The following is a 17,110-nucleotide window of genomic DNA, read 5'->3' on the forward strand; positions in this document are numbered from 1 at the left end:
TCCTATCCTCTACTATCCCCCCTCCCCTCCCCTCCCATCTTCTCTCTCTACCCCATCTACTGTAATTCATTTCTCTCCTTGTTTTTTTTTCCCATTCCCCTCACAACCTCTTAAATGTAATTTTGTATAACAATGAGGGTCTCCTTCCATCATACTTCTATGGGGGTGGGTACAGTAAGCATTTGGGGATCAAATTAAGGAGAAGTTGAGTTGGAGTATTTATGTGACTCATGGTCATTTCCTGTCATCCTAGTATAGAAATGGCTTTAGAAATACTGTCACCCATTGTGCCACCTCATGACAGGAAGTTGCACTAGAGGTGGCATCTGATATGAGACTATCCTACAACCCCTGGCCTCAGAAGTAGGAGAGGAGAAACAAGGTTTGAAATGTACAGATCCAGAATCTTAGCTGTGTTGCTGAGGGACAGAAAGTGGAACATCTATGCCCAGCCCCACCCTGGTGCAGTGTTTTCCTCTTTGGGGAAAAGGTGAAAGATGAGATGCTATACCTCTAAACAACTATCATGAGTAAAGAGACTCAACACTTGGTAGGCCTTCTTGTAATCTGGAGGCAATATAGATCTCTTTGAGTGTATATTTTAGTCTATCTGCAAGTGACTCCTGAGGCTGCCAGTTTTAAGAGGTAACCATAAACCAGGCATGGTGGTGCGTGCCTCCAGGGACATGAGAGGCTGAGACAGGAGGATTGAAAGTTGCCAGCCTCAGCAATTTATCAAGTCTTAGCTAATTAAGGAGACCCTGTCTCAAAAATTAAAAGGGGTGGAGCTGTAGCTCAGTGGTAAAGTGCCCCTGGGTCCAACTCTAGTAACAAAGAAAAGAAAAGAGGCAACCATAACAAGAAAAGGCTCTGCAGCATATCCAGCTCCTGTGTTAGATCTCATGATCCAACTGATACAATAGTAACTCAAAGTGTGGTTGATAAATATGACAGATGTATCAAAACTCTAGCAAAAGAGGAACAGGACAGATTTTTAGGATAGTGAAGGAATTTGTGCCCTCTCCATAAATGACTATATTCTTCTTGAGAAACAGCTTCTATATTGCCATTGGTCCTTGGGAGAGCCTGAATGCCCAGCAGTGAGATCTCAGTAGACCATGCAGCCCAAGCTTCCTATCAGGTACTAAGTGTTTTATGCCCCATCTAGCCATTAGGATGAATGGATGGATGAATGGAAGGATGGACAGATGAATGGGGCAGGAATTTATTTCCAAATGAAAATGGTACATAAGAGACCACTCTCAGGCAGATCCAGAGGAATGAGTAACTTGAGTAAGCAGGTGTCTCCAGCTCCTGCAGCCTAGTGCATTGCCTCCTCTCCTTCAATCCCTCCCTCCACTCCCCTCTTGAGGATTACCTCATGTGCAGTTGACTAAGAAAGCAAAAACTCAAGTCTCGTTTATAATTGGGTCTATATGATATGCCAGTACTCCCAGAAAGTTGAGTATTATGTAACACAATAGCCACACAGAGGTGATCCTAAAGGATACCCAAGAGGAAAATCTTCCCAGTAGACAGAACTGCAAGTAGAACACTAGATTGAAATATGGCCAGAAGTCTGGATCTACAGTAATTTGCGGAATTTTGTCAGTGATTTGACTGGATCACTTTAGATGGGGAAGGAGCACGACTGGAATTTGGTGATGAGGATGTCTTTTTGAAAAAGTATGTGGCTAGCTAGACCTCTCAGAATGGGGTACAGCCATGAAGATGGTGATTTCCCAACTGAATTCCTACATCTCCTTTAAAGGAGGCTCTTAATAACCAGGTAGGCAGAATTACATTATCCATGAATATCAGTTAGACTCTTTGGTCATTCCAACACTTGCTCAATATTCCCATAACTTAAGTAGGCTTAGTGCAAAGACAGAAGTTATGCATGGGCCAACAACATGGACTTTCCTTCCCTAAGGCTGACCTGAATAATGATTACTGATTGCCTACTGTGAAAATAGTAGAGACCAACATTGATCCCCAATATGACATAATTCCTTGGTCAGAGCAGCCAGTTGTCTAGTCCCAGATTGGTTACATTTGTTATCTTCCACCATGCAAAGGGCAGGGAATTGCACTCACTGATACAGATACATCTGTACCTACGGACATGCCTTCCTTGCCGCTAATGCTTCTGCCAGCATCATCATTTATGAACTCACAACATGACTCACTCACATCCTGGCATCTCATCAAGGAACTCTTTTCATAGCAAAGAAACATACAGAAATTGGCATGTGGCTAAGAATAATATGTTTCTACTACATACGTTCTTGTCCATGAACAGCTGGATTGATTGAACAGGTGACTGGCTTTACTGAAGACTTGATAGTGGCACTAATTGCCACTATGATACTTTGAAACATTTCCATTTTCTCTTCTGGGATGCATCATATGCTTTGAATTGATGACCATTCTATAGTGCTCTCTCTATAGCCAAGGCCCATACAGGGCCTGGAAATCAAGGGGTGGTAGTGAAAATGGTTCTTCTCACTATTATACCAAATCAACCATTCTCACTGGTTTAGCTTCCCATCTTGGCAACTTTAAGCTCTGCTAGTTTGGAGGTCTTAAATCCTCAAAAAGAAATGCTCTCACCTGGAAACACAGCAACGAATTCATCAAATTGGCAGAAGAAATGGCCCTCTGATCCCTTGCGGGTCCTTTTACCACTGAACTAGAGAGTATTAAAAAGTGACTGATATAATTGATCCCGATTGCCAAGAGAAAATTGGATTATTGCTACATAATGTGACCAAGGGTGATTATATCTGGAATCTAGTTGATCTTCTGGAATATCTTTTAATTTGTCCATGATCAATAGATATTGTTAATAGAAAACTACAGCAACCAAAAAAAATTACTATCGAGGACCTATACCCTTCAGCAATTAAGATTTTGTTCCTTCAGCAGATAATCCTGAGTAGCCAAGGCCCGATTGGAAGTAAGGGAACTATATAGAATGAGTAGTGGAAGAAGAAAGTCATATCCTCTTGAGCTTGTGAGCAATTTTAGAAATGAGGATTATATTAGAGTTGCAAATTTTAATTTTTCCTACTATACATACACCTTAATTTTTAATATATAACATTTTCTTCTCCCTCCTTCTTCCCATTACTAATTTACATGAAGTTGTTGGAAGTTAATTTCCCAATTTAGTCTTTAGGCAACAGAATGTTCAGTGGGGCTAGGTCTGAATTTGAGAAATAATTAGTAGAGCCAGTGAGGATACAATGACTGAGACTGTAAATGACCTCATTTTGGAGAAATTGAGAACTTTGTTTTGCCTTTACAAATATTAGCTGTAGCTTGTTAGTTGGAAACATAGGGTATTTTTATTGTTTTCCCAAGTTCAAGTGTGAATAGAAGAATATAGATGAAGCAGAGTAGCTAAACCCCTTGCCAGTGATTATAAATTATAGTAATTACAAATTACTGCCTCTCTGCAAATCTACCCTTCCTCACCCTGCTTTGTGATATGGAGCCGAACCCTGTAAACATTTCTCCTTTGCTTGCTGGCGCAATGCTAAACCATACCAGTAGAGAGCGCTGGAGGGACCCTGGAGGAGGGAGGGGTGCTGGTGTCCCTTTTCTCCTTGTCCCTGAGGGATGCAGATGCCAGTAGCATTGCAAGACTCAACGCTGCTCACCCTCCAGCAGGTTGCAATGGCACCTCAGAGACTGGCTACCATTGAGTTTTATAAGCACCTTAGCTGGCTTCTCAGTCACTCTCACTGGCTCCCCAGTGGGCAGGCTCCTCTTGCAACCTGTCACACCTCCGAGAACTTGTCCGCTACCCAGTGGGTGGCACTCTCACCCTCTAAATGGAAAACTCAGCAAGGCTTCTTTCCTTGGGTTCTGTGCCTCAGCCCCATAGTGACTGTTACTTTCTGATCTGCTGTTCCTGTATTCTTTACAGTTATTTTTACCTCTTAGTAGCTAATCCACTGTTACTAATATCATTGAATTTTCCTTTTTGGGGTTTTTGTTGAGATCTGTCTCTTGACCGATATAATTAATCATTCAGGAGGCTGCTCCAACCCCCAAACAGTGTCTTACTCAACAAAGTTCGTTGTTCTAGTTATTTTAATCACGAAAGTGACAAATCACTATTCCACTGAAAAACCAAATTACACACTCAAAAAATGGAATTCTCTTCATCCCACTCAACTCAGCATAGCCTCGTTCACTTCCCAAAGTTGACGTGTGTCCTTCCAGTCCTAGTCTCTCTCCTCTGATGAATTTATTTCCCTTTTTGCTTTTGAAACAATGTCACAATGGGTGGTGTGTGGGATTTACGTGTGTTGGATCTGTAAGACGAAATTCCTAGAAACTGAATTATCGAACCAGAGTATGAATATTGAAAATCTAGCTGTCCTTCCAGAATAGCTAAACCAATTTCTTATCCCTCACAAAAGAGGTTTGACATCATGTGATGTCAAAATTGGGAGGAACCCAAAAGTCACATGGTTAAAAACTTTTTGACCTTATTGATGACAAACCCAGGGTCCAGAGAGAGAAATGATTTTTCAGAGTCACAGAATTACTAGATCTGGACCGGGTAGGGGAAACTGAAGTCCAACTAGGCTTGACGGGATTACATTTTAAATAATAGTTAGAGGGGGGACTGAGAAAATGCTTCACATAACACTCTTCTAATTATCCTACATTTCAAATAAAATAGTCTGTGCTTCTTCAACCATGGTGATTTGGTAGCCTGAGTGACCCAGCTATTGGCCAATTGTTCTGTTTAGGATTGTAACATCTAATGCTTCAAAGGGAGTAGAATCCTTCTGGGTCAAGTTCCTGCCCACGGTTGGCATCTCCTCTGGCAGACTAGATAATCACAAAGCCTCTGTTGAAATGTTATTGAACAGCTCCTCAATTCCCTAGTGAAAATAGAGCAGAGGCTGACTATTTATCAAAAATCAGGCTTCCCTCTCTTCCAGTTGCACCTTTTTTATATAGTAGACCTTTAAAAACATGGAAGGAGGCTCACTTGATGAAGGTGAACTGGCAGAAACAGGGATACCAGCCTCCCATCCTTCCAGCCTCACCCGCCATCCACAGGGCAGGGAACACTCCTGGTACTGTCACTCTAATAGGTTGATGTTGGAGACCCCTCCTGGACCAATTCTTGTTGCTGCTGGGCTCCTAGTCTTATCGGTTTGATTTGTTCTTACAAAGGAAGTCACTAAATCAAGTGAGATCTCAAAATTCCGTGGGGCACCTGAACAGCCTCTGCCCACCCTTGGCCGGCTCTCAGCCTCTCCCTGGCTCTGTCTTCGCTCCTTGTTCCTCATTTCTCCATCTTCAGTTGCGCTGTGATAGCAAATACAGGATTTTCACTCTTGTGGGCTGATTCCCTCCCAAGACCCATAAAAAAGAGCAGAGTTGACTTACTGTTGGCTTTACTGCCACCATCTGGGGAGGAGCATTGACAATCAAGCCTTCCTTTATTATTCCTTTATTTGCCTATTTGTCTTTGTAGATGGATCCTTTTCTTTATTATATGTTGGAAACCAAAACATAGTATTGTTTTATTTCTCCTTTATGAATGGAGAAGAAAATGTGTGAGTTTTCCTTATGAAATTCCATAAACACAGGCTGACCCCACACGTTCTTAGTCATTCTCTGACGCTTTCGATCCCCTTGGGAGAGAGAGAGAAAGAGAGAGAGAGAGAGAGAGAGACAGAGACAGAGCCCAAAAGATAATTCTAAGAGGTCTCCCATACGACAGTTGGCTCATTCCCTTAAATATTAAGCTATTTGCCCCATCAGGCACTCGGAATTCAGAGCTAAAAAAGACAGTTTTTAGGCACAGCCAATGCTGTGAATGTGTAGGCATGATCACCATGCAGAATGAGAGAGGACCTCCGTAGACTCAGAGGTGTACCGTCTGGTTCAGAACCCCTTAGCACACCAGCATGACCTTTGTGAGCAGTAGGGGTGATTGCTCATGGAAATTCAAACACTTGGGGATTCTGGTCTGCTAAGGTGTGGTGAGAAGATGTGGCACCCATTTAGAAATGGAGCACAAACAGGAAGACATCAGATGAATGACTTGGACTTCGCTGGGCTCCAGCACTTCTGCTGGGAAGGACTCGAGATGTCTCAGATCTGAGTCAGAGGCACTTGGTTAATGGTGCCAGACACCAGCTTTTTGAGTCACTCCTGACCTTCTCCATCTTTTGTACCTGCAGAAGAACAGCACCGTTACCCAGGGATGTCACAATCCAGGGTAGAAACTGGGGCTGCCTGTCCCTCCTCCACAACTCTTCTTCTGCTCCACTGCCCAAAAGACTCTGGTCAAAATCAGTCATTTCTTATATTACCACCCTCTTCTACCCCAGCTGACTGCTCTGATGACCCCTTCCTCCTTGTAGCTGCTGCAACAAGCCCCAACCAGTGTGATGCTTTGGAATGTGTCAGAAATAGGTAGGGGCGGGGAGGTGGAAAGGAACATGACATTCATTAACAAAAGATGCTCATTTTGATTTTGTGTCTCATGTTACTTGATGCTCATGAAACAATCAAGAACTCTGAAAATTTGGCCTCAAAGTTTAACTAAATGCTTTGTGTGTGTGTGTGTGTGTGTGTGTGTGTGTGCGTGCGCATAGGACCTTGTGCGTGTGAGGCCAGCACTCTACCCAATGAGCTACATCTCCAGCCATGAATGCTTTAGTTTCAAAAATGGTAGGGAGGCATTTTCTCCCCACATGTTGATACATCAGTAATTCCCACAGGAATTTAAATAGACACAAGAAGGCTGCCTCCTGTGGTATGGAGCATCCCGGAACAAGACACAGGACATCCACATTGTCCCCCAGGCTGTGTTCATACAGAGCAGAGTCACCTTGAGCTACTCTGGGCCCCAGCTTCCCTACCTCTGTGGAAACAAATCTGTAGCCTCTAACATTTTGTGGCAGGTTCCCCAATCATAGCCTCCAGGAAACAAAAATGTTTAAATTTTATTTTCCTGAAACTCAGAAAAGTTATATTAAAGTCGTCTTCTGTCTGGTTAGCAGCAACAGAACGATCACTCTCTGTGTCACAAGTGGTCAGTTTGAGGGGACGTTTCAACTCCCTGCTCTGCCCACTCTTTTCTCCCCAGATAACAGTGAGTTCAGGGAAGTGTGTGGCGACTTGCGGGGCAGTTTTTTTGTCTGCTTTTCCCTCTGATCTGTCTCATTCTTGCTCCAGCATCCTTTGAAGTGGAACTTGTCTGGCCTGGTCCTCAGATGTGACCTCTCTTCATAGGGACACTGTCTGAGTGGCCGGCCCCTGTCCTCACTGCCCCGCTAAAGTGTCTGAGGCACGGCCATGGCCTCTGGCCTTCCTAGCCACAGGCATCATTAGCGGTCTTCTTTGAGTTCACCAGTCCTCTGCCTTTGGGGCCTTTCTGGACTCACTTCCCGAGCTCATCTCTATTCTGTTATCCTACACCTTTGCAGTTCAGGGACATGGCAAGGGAGTTGACACTCAGAGGTCCAAGTGACACATTTCCACTCTGGAATTATCAGTCTTGGAGGGGACAGGTGTTTTTATCCCTCACTCTCCCTTTGGGACTCAGCTGGAAAAGGTCAGATGCCAAGACAGTCCTCGTAACCTTGACTCAGTTTTTTCTAACTTTCCTTCCCATGCCTTAGCTTCGAGAGCTTTGAAGGAGGTTCAAAGGAAAATGGGTGATTCTAGACATTTTCCTCTTGAGATTTCTCTGGTCTTAAATCTAAATGGTGTCTCTGGACTTAGAAGTCAAGAATTTACCACTGGCTTTATAATAACTTCTTTTTTCACCAAAGTTGGTAACTCATGTGTAGCTGTCTTTGCTGGGACAAGGACCGTGTCTTGGGATTGGAATGACACTATTAAAAGAGTGGACATGGAGATGTAAAGCAAAGCTCTGGGTCCTACCTATGCCAGTATGACAACTCAATGACTGGGTGAACTAACCTAGGTTAAGAGAGCGACTCATTCAGGAAACTTCCTAAAAATCAGGAATTCACAGATCCTCACTACTTACACTGTTCTAGAACCCAAGGATTCAACAAGCACAAGACAGACAAGGTCCTTGCTTGCATGATACTTTATTCTACTAAGGAAAGATACTAAACAAACAGACAAAAACAATTAGACTAATACAAAACATTTATAATTGTTATAAATGATGAGAAGTGTCTGGCCATTCCATATCCTAGGGGAAGAACATTTGGAACCTTGAGATCAACAATTACAAAAGCCTGAGACAGAAAAGAAACTAGAGGATATGTGTAAGATGGATGTAAGAAATCTGTGCAAGGCAGGTCAAACATCAGAATAGCACAAAGGCATTATTCACATATTGAAATTTAGATAGAATAGGGTGTTTCAGTGAGGTAGGGTCCCCTGAAATTGAGATGTGGTAGGGAAGTAGGGACAACCAGAATGTCATTTAATGATATATTTTTCCATCATTAATTCAGTTACTTATTCATTCATCCTATAATCACTCATGGAGAACTCTAGGGGTTATACAAACAGAAAAATCATGGTCCTAAATCTCAAAATGCCTACAAATCAGTGGTGTAGCATGTGCTTATCATTCATGAAGCCCTGATTTACATCCCTAGCACTGCAAAAACAAAAGAAAGGAAGGAAGAAAGAAAGAGAACCCACAAGGAAGGAAGACCTATCAAGGAAGGAATTGGGACATATAATGAATTACATTCAAGTGCATTAAATGCACACAAACACATGCATGCACAGATCTTCAGTGCATCCTGGTCTGGAGGCAATGGAAACCCAGATAAATTGAAAGGGAGCCAAAAGTGCCCAAGGTTATTTGTCACTTGCTTTGCAAACCAAACCTTTGGAGGGAGAAGCAAATTCTCTTTTATAGGTTCTAAGGTTCTGTTTTCTTTCTTTCTTTCTTTCTTTCTTTTTTTTTTTTTTTTTTTTTTTTTTTTGTACTGCTGGGGATCAAACTACCACTGAGCCATATTCCCAGCCCTGGGTTCTGATGCTTGCAATCAAAAGTCCTGACTTTGAAAGCGATAACTTCTACAGGGAGTTTAAAAGTCTACAGTAATTAGATGGTAGCATGAGGAGCTCCATGGACCCATTCACTAGTGAAAAAAAAAGCAAAACTGGTGAAAACAATCATGTGAAGTCTCTGGAAATTGTCGAAAGGAATGTACAACCAGTGAAGAAACACTTATTCAAGAGGACCTATTAGTGCTCAATAAGAATAGTAAAAGTTAATGGCGTCTGAGCCACAACCCGGTCCCCTCTGCCCAGCTCAGCTTGACAGAAGCTCCACTCTGGGTGGGAGGGTAAAGAAGATGGGCCACATGTGGCTACTTCGGGAAGCTGAGAAGTCCCAGATGAAGGCACCAGCAGCTAAGTGTCTTGTAAGGATTCACTCTCTGCTTCCAAGAATGGCTCCTGGTTGCTGTCTCTTCATATGGCAGAAGGGACAGAAGGGCCAAAGGGGACATGCAGGCTCCCTCAAGCCTTTTTATCATCTCATCTGTGAAGGCAGAGCCCTCACCACCTAATCACCCAGCAAAGGCACCACCTCTTAATGCTATTGTACTGGGGGTCAAGTCTCAGCAAGAATTTTAGAGGGGCCTTAACATTCAAACTATCCCAGCTAGCTAGTTCACCAGCAAGAACCAGGACAACAGGCGGCTCCCAAGAGCCCTCCCAGGGTCAGGAAAACCTTCCACTGCCCTTGGTGGGCATCACTAAATGGTGCCATCACTCTAAGAAGCATGCAGCAATCCCTCAAATGCTTAGTTTAGACATAGAAGTATTGTATGATCCAGTAATTCTACTCCTAAGTATGTGCCCAAGAGAAGTGAAAATATAAATCCATGCAAAACCATATGTCTTGGTTAAATCAGTATCATTTATAACAACAAAGAGCAGAAAAAAATCCAAATTATCCATCAGCTGATGAATGGACTAGTAAAATACATACAATGAAATATTTGACAATAAAAGAGAAATATAATACTGATACATGCTACAACATGGATGAACCTTGGAAAGTATTATTCTAAGTAAAAGAAGTGACGTACAGGAGACCACATATTGTATGTCTACATTTATATGAAATATCCAGAATAAGTAAATCTTATATAGAGAGAGATCTATAGAGACAGAATTGGTGTGTATGGAGACAGGATAGGGAGGGATGGGAAGTGTGGGAGGTGACAGGGAGACTGATAGGTGAAGAATATAGGGTTTCTTTTAGGGGTGATGAAAATACCCTAAAATTGTGTTCATGGTTGCACATCTCCAGGAATATACTAAAAGCCAGTGAACTGTGCTCTTAAAGTGGGTAAGTTATACGGCTTGTTAACTATACCTCAATAAAGCTGTTTTTTAAGGGTTCTATAATGCTTTGATTCTCTGTTATTGGCTATGGCCGCATAGAGAAAACCATCACTGCTCCAAGAAGATTGGGTGCAGGGTCCTGGTTAGGGTACTATAGGAATAAGGAAGAAAGCAGGTCACAAGGCAGCCCCAATACTAGGGGTAGGAAAAAAGATTCTTCCCCATTATTAGAGCAGTAAAGAATAATGTGCATTTTTATAATAAACCACACATACCTTAACTTGTGCACTGCAGGTTTCTTCTTAAATTTTCCTTGATTTCATAACAGAATTTTCTTTGGGGAAGTTTTAGAATTTGAATGTACATCTACTCCCTGGGGAAGGACAGTTTGGGGGCCATTAGTCCTTAAAGCAGGTTTTGGGGGTCAGTGCAGGGCAGTGTAGAAAATCCAGTGCCCCAAGGGGTAGAAGAGGGAGCAGCAGGTGTGTCCTGGAGTCCTCTGCTTTGGGAGGACAAAGTCTAGAATGGAGCATCCAAACAGGCAGGAGTGCTAGGGAAGAACCTTCTCAGGTGACAGGGGTCCTGCAGGCTGGCTGACCCCAGGCAGCCAGCCATGTGTCAGCAGCAGAACACCCCCACCTGCCAGAGCTGTGGGATGTTAATCTGGGACCAGGATTTTAAGATGTTTCCATAACAACAACAAAGTTCTTCTTGTGAGTCGTAGACCAAGTCCCCGATACCAGGCAGAAGGCAATTCCCAGGACAGGGGCTGGGATCAACCAGCAGCAGACCTGGGAAGAAGGGCTTCTCCTGCCTTTGCTCAGGATGAATTCCGGATCCAGCAGCAGGGATGAGCCAGATAGCTCTGAGAGGAAGAAGTCGAACAGAGGCCGGCCCCCGGTGCTGCACCCTGGACTAAGGCCTAGAACTAAGGGAATTTTCACAGACTAAAAATTGAAAGTAATCGTGAACATGATGAAAGAGGAAGCCCCAGGTGAGAGTCAGGAGTGGAAACGTGAGCTCCAGAGTGTCCGCAGCCTTGTGCTCAATTTTCTCTGGGCTGAGGAGGGCCCCCTGGAGCAAGGTTTCTCTGCTGATCAAAATTCCTTAAGAGGATCCTTAACAAACAACAGCATGTCAAGAGAAGAGCTTTGAAACTGGGGAGAGAGGACTGAAGTGCCATAGCACGTTAGAGATGGATGAGAAAAAAGAGAAGTGAAGGCTCATTTGGGTCGTAAACAAGAAGAGAGGCAAATAGGGGGAGTAGGGACAGAATTATAAGTGCTTTAAACTAGTCGGTGGGGAGGACAGATTTTAGACCTCAGAAGGAAAAGCCAGGACTAATCTGTGAAAGATGTCACTTTACAGGGAAAATCCAGAGTGGAAAAATGAAATAGGATTTCTTGTAGGGGTAATGAGTCCCTGGTTCCTGGAAGTATACAAGCAGAGATTGTTGGGAAACTATAGAAGAAATTTGTGCATTTAATAAAGAGAAAATCAGGATGAACTCTAAATATCTTATGATCAGAGATTCTAAGTCTCTGAGACCTAACTGGAGGAGCAGTGAGAGCAGTAAACATAGTTAGCCGGAGTCCTTTATGGAGAATGGATTTCAGGAAGAGCAGTTAATCAGTAAGTAAAACAGATTGGAGAGTGTGGGGGCTGGGGGTGGTGGCCAGTTGGCAGAACAGTGGGCATCCCTAAGATAGTGTTCCTGCTGCTCCTCTTTTCCTAGGAACTGGCCCCTCTGCTCACTAGCCACAGGCTGCGGAAGCATCCTCTGTGTTGAATAAGATCCTGACCTCAGCCATATACCTGACCACAACTGACCAGCCCCAGTGTCTACTCCAGTGGACTTCCTGGGCCCTGCCCAGAATGGGCTTCTGCCTGAGCTTACTCAGTAATCCCTTCTCCAGCAATTTTAGATCTGGAAGTCTTTCCCTTGGTGGCCAAGACTACCCACTACTATGTGTGCTTCATGAACCAGGCAAGAAGAGACAGTGTGTTTACAGACAGGGAGAAGGAGCCCTGCAGGGATGCCCAGGAAGACAGAGGTTGGAGGTGAACAAGCCCTGCTCACCAAGCTCCACTGTCTCCTAGCATAACCTTGTTCCTACTCTGGATTTCTGGAGATCCCCTGGTGTCCTCATAATAAAGTCCCTTTTGGTTTAAGTTGGATAAAGAGCAGTTTCTGTCGCTTGCTACCAAGAAAGTCTTAACTAATTCAAAGCGTTTTTAACAATAGCATAAGAGGAACAGAAGGGGGGTGCTGACTTCAGTCACAGACGGAATTGATGGGCTGTCACACTTCCTGTCTGACTCCCCACAGAGGCTCTGAGGCTGATGCCTGAGAACATGCTCAAGTGCCAATTTACTGTGAAGCCGGTAAATTGGCCATGGAACAGATGCTACGCAGAATGGGACTTAATTTCATTAGCAACTTTGCATTTGCCAAACAATGTTTTTGCCAGAAGTGCCAGCACATCAGGGTTGTGTGTTTGTTAAAATTAAGCAAGATCCCAGGGAGCCCTGGAGAGGGTCATAGGCTGCCTGGCAGATTGTCTGCCGGCTTCCTGCAGCAGACCCACAGAGTTGAGATTCCCAGGAGCCTCTGTTGCTTGCTGCCCCCAGCTGGACTGGGATGGACCACAGGGGAGGTTTTCCACCTGAGCATCACTCAGTTCAGAAGGCTTGCTAAGAGCTTCCTAACACCCACATTTTTCCACAAGTGGCACCGCTCATGCCCACCCCCTACCCCAGAGGGACAGCCATCGCCTCTGCAGTTGGTAGTCAGTTTGCAGTCATTAGAGTGCCTTTCCTCTCCTCTTAACTGTTTCCAGTGGTGTTCAAGCAACTACGCCCTCCCCTCACAGAGTGGATGAGCCTTAGTTGACTTCTCTCACTGGTAGCAATCCTTCTTTCCTTTGAAGCAAATGCTCTTTTTCATTAGGGCCTAATGATAATGGCTTTGAATTTGCCAGAAGGACTGTCTCAGCCACCCACACCTCACCTTTGGGGCGAGACCCCAGTCCCCATCACCAGTTTCACCATCAACAGCTTCATGCCCCTCAAGGAACATGGTCTCAACAAGTGCAAGGCTCTTTATAAGACATCTTCGGGTTGTTCTCTCACCAGCAAACATGCTCACTGGGGCTATTTCTCATCCACTTGTGGACTATGAGCATGTATTCACACACGACTAAATATTGTAGGTCATATGTCTCAGTATTGGCCTATCCCTGAGCACAGAATACCTTAACGATAATTTTGTCTTGAATTTACACTAATAGTATGTTTAGCTTAACAGATTTACATGATCTTTGGTCTAGAAATAATTCCTAGGGTCAGGACTTGCCAGAATTCTTTGGATGGTAAGTGACTCAAGGCGGATTTGGCTTTCTACAACCTTCTGAGGAAAGGCAGGTTGTTGAACCTCAGGACTCACATTTCCTATTTTTTTCTCTCTTCCTCTTATGAACACATTAGTTTTATTCTCCCAGGCTGACTTTTTCCATGGGGCCAAAATCTAGCTACCTTCCCTGCTTCACCTCCAGAGAGGAAAAAAAAAAATCACCTAATCCAGAGGAGAAGCTCTGGAGTCTTCTAACAGGTTTACTTACCCCTTACTCCAGCCAGGGGTAAGAGGAACCGTGACTGGAGCCTCCTCCCCAGCGCCATGATTGGGAGGCTACAGATCCTGGGAGGGGGCTGTTTCCCAAACAACCACATAGTCCCCCACAAGATGGAGGAGGTTCCAGACAGGACCAGACAACAAAGAGTCATTCTGGAGGTGACCGTACCATTTCCAGAAGAGGAGGCAGAGGTCAAGAGGCTGGGTGACTTGTCCATCCAAATCCCAGACTGGAAAGACAGTTATAGTTTCCAATCCAAGAGTGAGACAGAGTTCAGACAACTTGTTGTTCAATATTAGGGGTTGAATATTTGAGATCACAGCAGTCTTGGAAACTCTGGATTTTTTAAAGAGCCATATGCTCCCAGAACAGAACTTCACATGCGGTAGATGCTCAAATGCACTGAATTCTACAACATGATAGCACTTAATTATTTTCTTCTTATTCCAAGTCTCTTGTCCTCTCTTCCCTGGCGTCTATGACGTCATGAGAGGGGAAAATGAAAGACTCAGAGCCCCCTGGTATAACCAGAATGGCAACTCAGTCCTAGAGCTTTTTACCTTCTCTCAACCTGCTTGTCACAGTCCCCAAATGCTGAGGAGCAAGGGGGATTCTGGAATAGTGTGGGTGAATGTGCTGTTTCAATGCAGCTTTTGTGCAAAGCAATCGGGGAAAGAGCCCTGTAGCTGGGGCACAGCAGTGGAACCCACTGCCAGCCTGATAGTTAAGGTGCCAGAGGTATTCCGCTGATGGTGTTCTTAGGGATCTTCCTCTTTGCCCTTGAAGAGGTCCAGTCACATGGCAATTGTAAGCTTCCCTACAGGACAGACCTTGGGCTTGGGTAGGAAACGCCCAACCTTCCTGTAACTCTATCCTCCTTCTGTTGTCTCTCCTCCCAGACTCCAGTGCCCCAAATCCTCCCCTTGTACCAGACCCAGCCTCAGAATGGGCCCATGTTTCTCTTTCCTATCCCAGCCTTCCTCCCATCCAGGACGACTTTGCGATAATCTGGAGGTTTTTGATGGGAAACCCGCAGAGACATTATCCTTATCCAAGTCTTTGATTTGCAAAACATAATGAGTGCTTAACTGCTAAAAAGTCAATGGGAAGGACTTCCATTTTGAACAATATGGCAGACTAGCTTTCAGAGACTCAATACAGCACACGGAACTCTGCTTTAGAAACGGAATGCACAGTTGAACTGTCAGGAGAATAAAGGAATTATAGATATGTAGAAGATGGAGATTCCTAGCAGCATAGAACCTGGATTTTAATGGGCCACATGCACAGGGACCATGAATATCCCAATTTACTTTTCAAAATGTTTAAAAATATAAAATTCTCATACAGTGAGAACAAATCAAAGTTTTATTTAACTCAGTAATGAGAGAAGCAGAAGATGGCAAAACTAGTTCGAGGGGGAGATACCAGAAACCCACGTGTAAAATGGTTCAGGGACACTGGTTACACAACTCTGAAGTCAAACAGAAAGAGGGGAGGGGGGCTCCCAGAGAGTCAAGGATCTATCTTGGGAGTGTTCTAGTTCTTAAAATGGGTGGTGGTATATATTTACTTATTTATTTTTACTGAAACTATGAAGATAAATTAAATAACCTCTTGTAGGCATGATTTATTTATGATATATTTCACATACACACATGCACACACGCGCGCGCACAGTCCATTGGTATGAAAACCAGCAAACCGAGAGAGTGTGGGAGACCTGCTGTGACACCTCCCTCCCTCCACACCCTCTGGTGGATGTTCCAAGTTCACGCCGCACCGCGCCCCCCCCCCCCCCCCCCCGGCTGTCCTGCCCATGCAGGAGACTCTGTTCTGTCACAGAGACTTGCTCCTAATTCGTAATTCCTTTGTCCCCCTTACTAAACAGCTTCTGAGGGTTAGGTCTATGTTTCGTTCAGATCCTTTATCTCTTCAGTGACAAGAACACAAAAATAAATACATACACATATTAACACACACACACACACTTTCCTGATTTTTTTCCCCTCTAAATTGGGAGGACTGTGATTTGGGGAAGAATGGATTTAGGCATGTAATGGTTTGGATCTGGAACGTCTCCCAAAAGCTTGTGTGTTGAAAGCTTGTGTGTTGAAAGCTCGGTCCCCAGGGCAGCAACCTTAAAGGTGGGGCCCTTGGAAAATGTTTGGAGCAGAGGGCTCTGACCTCATCCATGGATTCATCACATTTTGGAACAATCACGCAACCTACCTAGGTTGGTGAGAGCCTAAGAATCTGGGTCCTTATTGACATCACCGAGTTACACTCTGTAACCTTATGATTTTCCACATCTCTGGACTTGCTTGGGAGATATTTTTAATTGACTTCTTCACCTCTTCATTGTTTAAACCATAGTTGCTTTAGTCCACAGAGATTGGGTGACCTCTTCCAAGGACATTGGTTATTTGCATATTTTTAAGCAAGAAAGCTCAAGATTTCTGATTATTTGACCCCATAAACATGACATAATGGTCCTTAAGCTTTATAAATAGCCTCAAAGAGGTCAGGGGGATTTTTGTGGAGCAAGGCCAGATAGCAGAATTTTCAGATTTTCAGACTCATAATTCAGCTAATTTGCTGTACCTTTATTCAGATAGTTGTAGAGGTGTGTGATGAATTTTATTTATCCAGCAAATAATCCCCCCCCCCACACACACACAGGGGATATTTTTCTAATACTGAGGATTTACCCTAGGGGTGCTCTAACACTGTGCTTTATCCCTTTTTATTTTTTTTATTTTTGAGACAGGGTCTCACCAAGTTTCTGAGGCTGGTCTCAAATTTGTGATCCTCCTGCCTCAGCCTACTGGGATTACAGGCACGTGCCACCATTTCCGGCTCAAACCACTCCTGCCCCCTTTTTCTTGGCACACTATAATTATACATGATAGTGGGATTCATCATGCCATATTCATATATGCATATAATCTGTCAAACAGCCCCTTTTGAAGTACTCCTACCCCATCTCTTCCATGCGGAACGTCCGTCCCCTTCAACGCGTGCCGCAGGCTGACTCTGACTAGTGACCGTTCTTCAACTTTCTGGCCATAGAGAGCCTCCCTGGAGTCTCCAAAATGGCCGATTGCAAACGATAGAAAAACACCCCATCTCCAGCACACCAA

This window comes from Ictidomys tridecemlineatus, chromosome 13 (genome assembly GCF_052094955.1).
Source record: "Ictidomys tridecemlineatus isolate mIctTri1 chromosome 13, mIctTri1.hap1, whole genome shotgun sequence".
Lineage (NCBI taxonomy): Eukaryota > Metazoa > Chordata > Mammalia > Rodentia > Sciuridae > Ictidomys > Ictidomys tridecemlineatus.